At 41.2% G+C, this 12,197-nt stretch overlaps 1 protein-coding gene across 1 annotated transcript in view; it reads right to left on the bottom strand.

The window, feature by feature from the left end:
* The window catches only part of nsfl1c (NSFL1 (p97) cofactor (p47)), a 42,208-nt gene extending 32,583 nt beyond the window's left edge, over positions 1-9,625 (bottom strand). The window contains exon 1 of the mRNA XM_042492504.2: positions 9,607-9,625. The gene's annotated coding sequence lies outside the window, so the exon portion shown is untranslated. The remainder of the gene's footprint in view (positions 1-9,606) is intronic.
* Between the last annotated feature and the right edge of the window lie 2,572 nt (positions 9,626-12,197).

Genomic DNA, 12,197 nt, shown 5'->3' with positions numbered 1-12,197 from the left:
ACATAAAGCTAGGATGTGTGGTGAAGGAGTTAAAGTGGAAATATCAGGCATGTGATGAATGTTTTGTGCCAAGCCTCAGTTCTTCCAAGAGGATTGCTGCCTGGTACATTTCCACTTTGTTTACGCTGCGAAAACCTCACACACCTGCCTCTGACACACATCTGGACAGCTTTACTCCTACAATTCAAGTTTAACACCTGAAAAAATGTTGTGGCATCACATTCACTCTCATTAAAATTTGACAAATAACTCAGGCAGTGAGAGCTGCTAAAATCAGTGTTTTTGTATTGATTGTAGACCAAATGACAAAATGCAAAAGTATTTTAGAGTCTTTCAGCTCATTGTTTTGGTTTTACAGCACCAAACTTTAATGTTTTGGCTCACTCTCATGGCTCTCTTCATTGTCGTTTTCAGCCGTAGCAGACAGCTGGTTCTGTCCAAATTTTGAAAAATCATTTACAAGCACATCTGAACTCCTCACTCGGTGCCATGCCATCGTCCCAATGGCACAAAAATTAGACATATTCCCATTTCTGCAACAGCCCGTTATCCCCAAATAAAGCACTTATTGCTCCAAAATCCGCTTTCTCCAAAAAACACACAATTCCTGCAGTTAGTTTCAGTTTCCCAGAAGCATCAGAGCCACGATTCTGGGTGTTATTACCTACATTTTTCACTGACCTGTCCCTGCTTTTTCAACAATTCTTTTGTCACCACACGTGTTTTACGCCAAAATATGATATTTTCCTAAACAAAACTAAGATAACCACAGTGTTGTTGACAAATGTAGTGTATCCGTGTTATACAGAAATGTACAATGTGAACATTGCTGAAACCATTAGCAGCTTTATTTCTGTAGAAAGAGAAGCACCTGTATTTATGACAGTATTGAAAAACGCACCTTTGGGTTTTCTAAGTATCCCAGTATACCGTAATACTGTTGATGGGTTTCCATTACAGATTTGCGCTTAAGTAATATTTTTGAAATGATGATAAAATACAATTGTAAGATGACTGTGTTTCCATTGAGTGATGCCCTGCAACTTCACTTCTCATAATAACATTCCAAGAAGCATTATGATGGATGTTCAAAACATTAGCAGCTTTATTTCTATTGCAGCACTAGCTGTCATTATTTCCAATCCAAGGCCGCGTAGGCGTGTTATGTGAGCAATAATGGAAAGGCAAGCCGTTGGAGCGGCCATGTATGAGGGATTTCTGGGAGTTGATACTCCATGATTACACAGAGGAATTGTGGAATCGAAACTCCCGGATGATCTTCTCAACTTTTGAAGAGTTATGTGATGCAATAACAGCTCTTGCAGCTCCTGCTGCATCATGAGGGAGCCAGTTCCTACTGACAAGAACATAGACATAGCATCATGTGACCTAGAAAAGCCCAAAGAGTGTTCAAATACCACCTCATGTGAGTGTGGGATTTTTTTTTTTAAATTGACGTGTTTCCATTAGGTGTATTTTAAAAGATGGTTTCTACTCCAACATTGATCAGCAGACTTTAGCAAAATGGAACCGCAAGTGCAAAAAAGTACAAATGCTTAGTTTGCTACTCTCACAGCAGCAAATGCCTCCAATAACAGTATGTCCCATCGATGACTGACGCACGCAGGTTGTGCTCCGTGACTACGTGGAATGAGAGACCACGGATTAGATGGCCGCAGGTCGGGGTACATGTAAGAGGATTGGTTGTGTGTCCAATAGTGTGTGTGGAAAACAGACAGATGAACATTCAACAAGCTGTAAGCCCGGAGTCAACAACAGTTTATCATAATCTGCCTCATCTCTCTCTCCTCCTCAACCAGCAAACTGCTTATACATTTTTCTTTGTCCAAATTCCACTAAAAAGCTCTTTCCAAAGAATTCCCAAAAATTGTTTCCTTTTGTATTTACTCTTTATGTTCCATCTCTCTTTGCTCTCTAACCTCTGTCATCATTATTCATCATTTGCTTCCATTATCAACCCCCTTCTCTCTCTTTGCACCCCCTCTTCTCATCCTCTTGTTAACCCCTGTATCCTCTCACCCCCTTCTTCTCTTGCATCCAGCACACATTATCAGAGGTTTACTATAATCATTACTCTAATCACCCTTTCCCCTCCAACTACCCCCATTTCTCTTCTGTATAATGAGGGAAATTGTAGGTCATCAGGCTGAAGCCTCCGATGAGTTGAACCGGTCAAAATAGACATTCACGAAGGGAGGCCCCCCGAGTTAAATCAATAACAAATCGCATCACTGCTGATGTTTTCAAACTGAGAAATGGCATCATTTTCCTGATTTAAAACAGTAACAATTGCAATATCTTCATGGATAGAAATATTTGTCCTATTAGCCATGTTCGCAACCAAATGTGAATTTAAAGGGAGATGTAATGTAAATATAGCCTGCTCTCCATTTCACTGCAGTGATTAACTGGTCACAATGTATTATTTTTTTGGAAATATAAAAATTTTAAAAGATGTGAAGAAATGTGAAGTATTGCAAAAAGCAGTCACTTATCAGTTGGTACAAGCTCAAACAAACTTTGTAAAAATTAAAAAAATTATTGGAAAAAAAATCAATCCATTAACAATCCATAAACAAGGAATTACAATAACTGTATTTTAAGATGTAGCTCATAGAGGGATGTTCTGTAGGCTGATGTAGAAGTTAGTGACGACCTGAGGGCGCCAAGTAGCTCATTTTATAGAGCGGGTGTCCCATGTACAAAGGCGACTCCGACCCTTTGTTCTGTGTCATTTCCTCTCTCGCCTTTCATGCTTAAAAATCTGTCCTATCTAAAAAAGGCAAAAAGCACCAAAAAAGTTGGATTTTTCCATTGGATTTCAGACTATTGCACAAAATAAACTCTGTGGCAAACAAATGTTTATGGTCCTTAAATATTTTGTTCAGCAAGATAATCTACACAAATGAACACCACTGTTATGATCTTTGAAGCCCGAATGCAATAATCAGAGGTAAAAAGCTAATGTTTGGCTATAAAAAAAACTAAACCACATGACTCGCATGACTCAGCATCATCCCCCACAATGAGGCTGCGTGCATGAAAACCTTTTTTGCAATAAATGGGAGGTTTTTTTTGGGTTTTTTTTTAAATTGACGTGTTTCCATTGGGCATATTTTATGTTCGCAATTTCAGTTTGCACAATTTGATGCTTAATGGAAACCCACCTACTGTTAGTACTGTTGGCACAGTTGCTGTTGTAAGCAACAATCGTATGATGGGTACCATTAGCTGCCAGCCACTGGCTCAACCATGTTGAGAGCCATGTGCAGACAATCTCTTACAGTAGGCCTGGGTCTCGTTTTAAAGTTTGGAGAGAGCTAGGCAAGCTTTATTTTTCTTCTTCCAGTCTTAATGCTAATCTAAGCTAATCAACATCTGGCTCTAGCTCCATATTTAACACACAGATATAAAAGTGGCACAAATCTTCTCAGCAAAAAAAGCAAATAAGCATATTTCCAAATATGCCGCACTATTCCTCTCACATGAAATTCTTTTTCTCCATAGTATGGAGCAAAAATTATTAATAGCTGCTCCACTGCATCCCTTTTAAATCATTTTATTCTAATTTGCGTATAAGTATTTGAAGTGACAGCCAGTAGATGAAACTGGGTCTCATCTCTCCCACAAAGCAAAACACTCCTCTACAGTCGCGCAGTGAAAAAACGTTTCCAGTTCAAAGCAGATAATATGTAGATTGGTGTGTTTCAGTTGCAGCCACAGCTCGCTCCCCACACAGTGACGCTGGGTGTTCACATTCAAAGCTGTACATCTTTTGAATCAGCTCTTCTCTCCAGCTGGACTCTCAGGATCTCAACTCCATGTTTACCTGGCCTCCTTTTTCATGTCTCACATGAGTTACTCACACACACATGTACAATACGCTGCGCCCTCCCCCTTGCCGCACATGTTATGCTTGAGCAGACAGATTTCTTGCACGTGTTCTCTCACACTGTCAAAGCTTTTCATTTTCATGATCATCGCTGTATGGAAAAGTGGCTAAATCCTCATGAGATGTGAGATGACCACTCAACAATTCACCAACGGCTCCGCTTTCCATTTTCATGCAGCACAAAGAAATCCTTATGAAATCTTTCCATGTGGGATTTATGTCTTTTTCCCTTTCTTTCTTTCTTTCTTTCTTTCTTTCTTTCTTTCTTTCTCTCTAATCCTCTCTTTTTTGACCTTCTTGCCACAAACCCCCTTCCTTTCCCATGTTAATGTCCTCCCCTTTCACTCTCAGCTTTGTCTCCATCTCCATTCTCTCAGCCTGATCTCCATCAGAGCTTTGTCTCCTCTCAGTGCTGATGGTGCACTGGTATCAGACACGATTCCTGTTTCTTGTGAGTTCTATTTCTGGGCAGTGTACACATTATTATGACAACTTGTCTTGCCCCCTGTCTCCTTAATCAGCTATTTGTCCTCATCATCTGTTAATCTCCAGCATGAGATTTTGGACCAATGTCAGTGCTGGATGATTCAAGACCAGACCAAATTATCTCAACAACGATTGGATTGCCATGAAATTTGGTACAGACATTAATGGCTCCCTAGAAGAATCTGGCATTGCCATATCAACTGACAAATGCAAGTCAGTCTGGAACCTCTCAGTTCTTTTACCAATGGCAAGTGGTGGGATCGATGGCCGTAGATCGAAAAGATGTGGACGCAATTTGAAAGATCTACAACCAAAAAATGAAATATATGACATAGCACTGAACAACAGACAAATGTTAACAGAATGCAGAGTGCAGAGATGAGCTGTGATGGCATCAATATGTGATCAAGTGTTGCCATATTTGCAGCTTGTTCTCATTCCGAATTCATAAAATACCAACGCTTCGACACTGGCACAAGATTGCGATGCCATAATCCACCTTTTGCGTCCACAGGCAACACTGCTGAATGGCGTCAGGTGAGAACATGGCCGGACAGAACTGGTAGCAGTGTTATTATATGCCGGCGGTACGCTGGACAGCACCTGCCGCATCACAGGAACACGGCCAGATGGAACCTTGTGCTTCTGCATGAAACAGCAGCCTGAAAGCAGGATGGCGTCAGGTTGAAACACTGCTGGTAACAACGTAAAATAAGGAGCACAAAAGCACCTATAGGGTGGGCTTTAGTGGCAGTGGATGGGTCCAACAAACCCTGGACTTTCATGCCGGAGTCCGGTGTTCACCTCCCGTCTGTATATGTTGTTTTTATTCTATACGAAATGCCTCCTTCCCCTAAACCTAACCATCCCTGAATTTGTGACCAAAACCTAACCATCCATGTCAGCATGTGTGCAGACGAGCTGTTTTAAGAAGTGCATGATGAAGCGCACTAGCAGGGCTAGCTCATAGGTGTTCAAGATCACAGTGACATCATGTTTAATCTAGGCCGTGCAATGTACATACAGTGTAGTTTATTAAAAACATGCTCAAGCCATACACTAGTTATTTTTAAAAACTCGCTGAGAGCCGTTTAAAAACAGGCAGCAGGCCGCAGTTTGCCCGCGGGTCGTAGTTTGGCCACCCCTGCTGTAAACTCTTAGTCTTGTTAAATTAGTAATCTTGGCTTGGCTTCTCCCACTGCACTTAGTTACTGTAAAGTCTTTCCCCAATGTAAAGAGCAAAGAAATAATGTAGGCTGTAAAAATGATATTGACATCCTCTCCATGATTTCCAGTGAAGCATAATCTCACCTCCCCTCAGATGCTCTACCTTCATTTTCCACCACTTTCATGCATCAGCTAAATTGCTGAAATATGAGCTGCAATGTCTGCTCACTTCCAGGCCATTTTATTAACCAGTCCTCTTTGAGGCGTCTACTTCTCACATGAGAATTCTTGCATGAACAACCACGAGAATTCGCCTTTTTTCTGCTCCTTTTGATCCCACAACCACAAGCAGGACTATGTGGGGAAACCACACTAATGGGGTACATACTTTCCCTCCACCAGTATATTCCATATAAAAAAAATCATCTGTATTTACATGGTTAATCGGCCAAATCTGAACAACTAGTTTCTGTTGTTATTGTCATGAGATATGTTTGGTTTTTCTGGGCTGCAGATTTTAAGATGACAAAACTGCTTCTTCTTATAGTGAACGCTAACAAGTTAGCAGATTCTGCTAAGTGGATGGCCTGTGTGTGTGTGTGTGTGTGCGTGTGCGTGTGTGAATAACTGTATCAGTGTGTCAGTGTCAGTCAGGTCAAACAATGTAAACACTGTATGCACAGTGGATGCACACCATGTTCATCAGCTGCAGCTCTACAGCTGTTACTCTGCTCTGATAGTCTGATCTCAGAAAACTCGTGCATTTCTATAATTCATCTACACCCTTTTCACACATGCATGCACGCACACACATACACACCTTTGCATGCATGCAAGCATACTTCCACAACCGCAAGCACACACTCACACGCGCGCACACACACTCACACTCACACTCACACACACACACACACACACACACACACACACAAACACACAAACACACACAAGGGCCACGCTTAGAACAAAAACTGCTTACAGAGTCTCTGTTTACATATTTCATAAGAAAGACATGCAGGTCTGAGTCTTAATGGAGAAACAGAGCTGAATTATGCGCCTCAGGGCGCCATGTTTTATTGGTCACATGCACACGCAAGCTTAAAGGGACAGTTTACCCAAAAATATAAAATTACACATTTTTCCTCTTACCTGCAGTGCTGTTTATCTTTCTAGTTTTTTTGGTGTAAGTTACCAAGTGTAGGAGATATCAGCTGTAGAGATGTCTGCCATTTCTCCAATATAATGGGACTACATGGTTGCTCAAACCACCAAAACATAAAATAAAATAAAATAAAATAAAATAAAGTAATACATTTGAAAAACGCAACAGCAATGTCTCTGTCTCAAATGTCTCAAAAAAATCCACAGACCTTTTTGGGGGCAGTTTCAAGTAGGAACTGTTTTCTTTCTACCAAACTACACCCTCCAACCGTATCACTGCGCAGAAGGAAGAGTGTATCTACTCATGTATGAGAGGCTTATGACAGCACAGGATGTAAACATTAATGCCATCCTCCTCAACTTAGCTGTAAGATTAGCTAGCTCAGTGGTGAAAGGTGAGCTAGCATTAGATGCAAGCTTCTTTCTCCAAACTACACCTGCCAACAGTATTACCATGCAGGAGGAAGCGTGCATCTACTGCTAGCTGACCTAGCACCACTGAGCTAGCTAATGTTACGCCATTACTGATTGAATCTTTTGCTGTCAGAAGCTCAAAGCTTTCTTCAGTCAGTAGATGCACACTTCCTTCTAACCCAAAATGTAAACATAAATCAATTTCAATTTTTTTTTTCAATTTAAAAAAAATGTATGCACTCAACTCACACCAACACAGTCTAGATTTAAAAAAAACACTACATGTATGAGGAAAAAATATGTATTTCGATTTTGGGTGAACTGTATTTTAAGAAAGATGTTACTGTGACACAGTTTTGAACACTGATAAATGCCAGTACTTGCCCTCTGTCCTCCATTTCTGTTTTGTCTTTCTTTCTCTCTCTCTCTCTGTCACACACAGAGAGAGAGAGATATTCCTTATTGTATGTCCTCATACACACAAACACACACACACACACACACACACACAGCTGCAGTCTATGGTCTCTGAGTGGCAGTAAGATATTGAAAAGGCTTATGGGATCTCACCTCGTCAAATGGAAAAGCTCCCAAGGTCTGGCACTCAACTAGGCTATTATCCCCATATGCAAGAACCCCCCCTGTCTCACACCATTAGACATACACTCACACTTGTACCCCCCTCTAAACCAGCAGCATTAGGGGCAGACAGGGAGAGAGAGGGGACCTTTAATGGTGTGACACCTTTTATGAACGGTACAATGGCAATCAGTTGAAAATGGACGGAGATGATCCTCCACACAGCAGGCAGTGGTGCATTTGGATGCTTGTGAAAAAGACCTCCAAGGTTCAAACATGCCTGCATCTGACTGTCAGCCATGATAAGAGTTGTCTGAAATTGTTGATGATGATGCTGGCAGAGGAACACTCTGTCCTCCTTTCTTTCTGTACGCCTTGTCGTTCCTTTCTTACCTTCAACTGTGCCTCGGTTTTACGTAACTCTCCAAACAAACAATGGAAATGCACCTCCTGAATAAATGAACGCCTTTATGGCATTTTTAATGCACACAATCCGCATTTAGAATTCTCTCCCCAGACCCAAATAAATCCAAGAAGCGCTCACTTGGGCCCGAGCCATTACACCTTAATAATGCACTGTTTTAGCCCCCCCCCCATACACACACAAACTTTCTTTCCTGTCTTGCAAAATTCCTTGGCTCATTCTGGCGACCTAGTTTACAGCCCTCGCCTCTGAGCCACAGAGAGTTGGTTCCTTTTGAAGATGCATTGAGCAGCACAGCATGACAAGCCCATTATAGAGCCGGAGGAGGAGAAATCGCTCAATTACCAACTGGCAACTCGGGAGGGAAAAGAAATGTGCACTATTCACTTAGCCATATCTGTTATTATGACTCAATAATGATGATTGTCAAGTGTTCGGTTGCATACAATAATCTATTCTCTCTCAATGTATAATTTACAGCCTCACAGAATACATAAGAGCTATACTGATATGATATATTTTGCTGATTCAGGTCAGTTTTGTTTACATGATTGACCATGTGAGTGACATCCTCCAGTGTGGAAGCTCTAAGATCTCTGCTTGTGTACGTCACACTGATGCTTCTCACGCGCGTGACGGGCAGCATAATTGTAGTCATCACTTTTTGTTACACAGTGATCATATGTTTCCATGCTCATAAACACTGTCTCACAATTTTTCCTGGCACATGGAAAGTTAGGATTACAGTGTCATGAATATGATATAATAAATATGGTATATAATATGTATATGAGGCATGGAGAAAACCACAGGTAATTCTGTATGAAGCAACAGTAAATCCACAAATATGCAGTAAGTGTCACCATATATCCAGTGGCTTTGGGACGTATTCTGACTTTTGGCACAATTTTGTTTGTAGATTTGTTTTAGAATGGATTAAATTGATTTTTGGCAATTTTTCACTCATTCATTCCACAATTTCTCAAAATCTGACATCTCTCATTTACATAATATTTAGAGTAGGGCTGGGCGATATGGAAAAAAAAAATCAAATATCACGACATTTTTTGACCAGATACCTTGACATCAATACTGTGACGATATTGTGTATCGAGAGTTGACACAATGAGATTTTTGACAAATAATCCTCAGTAATGTGGATATAATGACTAAGTGGGTAAAGTCAAATACTATAACAGCCACAACAGTCTGGTGAGTTCAGAAAATGACTTGCCTTGGTCCAGAGCTTTGTCCGCCATTGGGGTGGGGGGGTCAAAAGGTGCAGTAGACCCCGGTCTAAGGCCAAGAGTGGTGGGGGGGCATAAAAACGTATATGGCTGACCCTAAAATGTGATAGTGTAATATACGATTTCCCGATATTATTGTATAGTATAGTACAATGATTTTCTTACAGACTTACATCACTGAAATTACAAATTATATATCAACTGATTTTGCTTACCAGCTGGACACAAGACGGAGGACCAGAAGACAGCAACTGTTGACCCCTGCACTCAGCTCCTTGAATCAGAGTGAGCCCACCTTTCTGGGAAGAATCATCAGTGAGCAAGGGCTTGTATTCCAGCATCGCAAAAGTCAGCCAGCTGTTTACGAGGTCATTTTTTGACAGCTGTCTTCATCCTAGTGCACATTTTTCAATATTCTGTGGATGTTTCTCTGTGGTTCTCCCTCTGCAGCAAGGAATCTTTTTTCTGTTCTTCTAACAAAGCTCAAGAGCAGTGGCCATGTTGAACTTTGCTGCAGGACTGAAATTCCTGAAAACGACAAAAACATTTTTTTATATTAATCTCAAGAAGACCAATAAAGAAAAAAACGTGTGTACCAAAGTTTAACAAGTTTCAAAAAAAAGTCTCTGCTTGCAAGAGTTTGGGGACATTACTTTTTGAACTCCACTCAGAGTTCATGTGCTGTTGCGAAAAGGCACGTCTGCAGGGCTTATTATCCAGCATCAACAACAACATCACCTTTGCCATGATAAAGCAGGAAAGGTCGAGTAAAATAATATAAATGTACATGTAAATGCACTCGAGTACACTCACCCACACACAAATGCATGAAGACATTCATAGATGCAGTCAGGCAGACATGCAGTACAGTAGATGCGACCATGTTGCACTGATGAATCTGCACACACACACATGCACAGACACAGTTAAGCCTCTGCACATGCACACCTAAATGCACGCATGCAAACACATATGTGCTGGACACAAACACTCTCACACACACACACACAAATCCCTTGTACAACAATAGTGAAATATTAATCCAGGCTCAGAGGCGGACTCTTCCTCAGTGCTATGAGTGGTGAGATGGGCCGACGAGACGAGAAACAACCCCCGACAGTAACCTACATATCATGAGGTTTCCGGCTGGATCACCAGGTTATTTCACATTACAATCGCTCCACTTATTTCACCGGCTTTCACTGTTATAATTTATAGGCAGTCTTCTGGCCTGTGCGGTCGCAGGAGATGAGAGGAGAGCCTGTGTGTCGAAATAGAATAAAATCGGTGTGACAAACTGCCACGACAGCCCTCTGAATCAGTTTATGATCCAGAAAAAATAGTCATTTGACAAAGCAGATTCCTGAAGAAAACTGGAAGCTCAGCCGTCTGCACTGCTACAGCACAATCTCATCACACACAGATTGGATGTGACACAACATTTACACAGTGTGCGTGTGATAGGATGCTGTTGCTCAAACACTGTTTGATTTATTTGGTGTGTATGGGATGTCACTTCAACTGCTTCAAAAGCATCATCAGGATGTGTTTTTCAGCACCAACAAAGAAGTGTATTTACAATACTACAGCATGTAAAGGAATACAGGCGCGAGGTGCATCTCTGTTAGATGTAGCGTGCATTGCCTGCAAGCTTCACTGAAACAAAAAGAGATTGAGGAGAACTCATTGTGCGGTCGAGTATAAGCTCTGCAGCCTTGCAGAGGCAGTTTTACCAACATTAGCTGCAGCCAAAAGTGGGCTACATGGTGCATTTGTAATTAGAGCAGGGTTTTTACTCCCCAAAAAGCCCCTCAGCTCTGTGAAGACGGCAAAAACAGACTGAATCGGATGAAAGCAGAGCTGAGTAAAAGAAACAAATGGCTATCATTGTTTGTGAGAATGTTGCTGTTTTGTGTATTATTTACACAGTCCAGACACTCTGAGCGTGTTCCTGTGTGTGTGTGTGTATCTATTTAAACTGCTTCCTGTCTGTCTTTGTTCCCAGCTGTTTTAAGATGGAGGAAGGAGATTTGGGGCTCAATTCATTACAAATTCTGGTCAATTTGTGAAATCGAGGTTCTCTCCCCGGGAGGTTTTCAGTCACTTTGCCATCTCAGCGGGGAATCAGCGCTTGTATCAACTGGAATTCTACTTGAATGGTAAAAACGTCGGGCCCGTCTTTTTCCTCTGGGAACCGCATTGCTGGGACAGCCATGCTTAAAGTACAGATGAAGCCATCAAGCACGTTTGTTTCAGCACGCTCACTGTGCTGCGGCTGTTCCCAAGAAAAAGGTTTAAATCTGATGTTTAAATCACTTATTGTGAATGTGATATCTGAACAACACCTTAGGGAAATTTCTTCAACATTCACTTGTCTTAAAAATTAACTGATTACGTTTTGGTGGTGTGAGGTCACTGTGACCTCACATAATTCCAATTTTTGTGAACTTAATATCTTAAGAACACCTTGACAGATTTTCTTCAAATTTGGCACAAGTGTTCACTTTGACTTAACAATGAGCTGATTAGAAATGGGTGATCGAAGGCAAAGGTCACTGTGACCCTGTTGGTTGCATTCTCGTCATCGCGATATATCAAGAACACCTTGAGGGAATGTCTTCAAATTTGACACAAACATCCTCTTTGGCTTAGCAATGAACCGATGAAAGACTGGTTTCAAAGGTCAAGGTCACCGTGACCTTGTGTCCATCCCATTCTTGTGAACACAACATCTCAAGAAGCTTTGAGAGAATTTTCCCAAATTTGCACTACACTTGGACTTAAAAATGAACTGAGTAAAATTTGG

This window comes from Plectropomus leopardus, chromosome 9 (genome assembly GCF_026936395.1).
Source record: "Plectropomus leopardus strain MGB_pleo_1.0 chromosome 9, ASM2693639v1, whole genome shotgun sequence".
NCBI classification, from domain to species: Eukaryota; Metazoa; Chordata; class Actinopteri; order Perciformes; family Serranidae; genus Plectropomus; species Plectropomus leopardus.
Note: the sequence above shows the minus strand (reverse complement) of the source record. Positions and strands in the feature narration are given on the sequence as shown.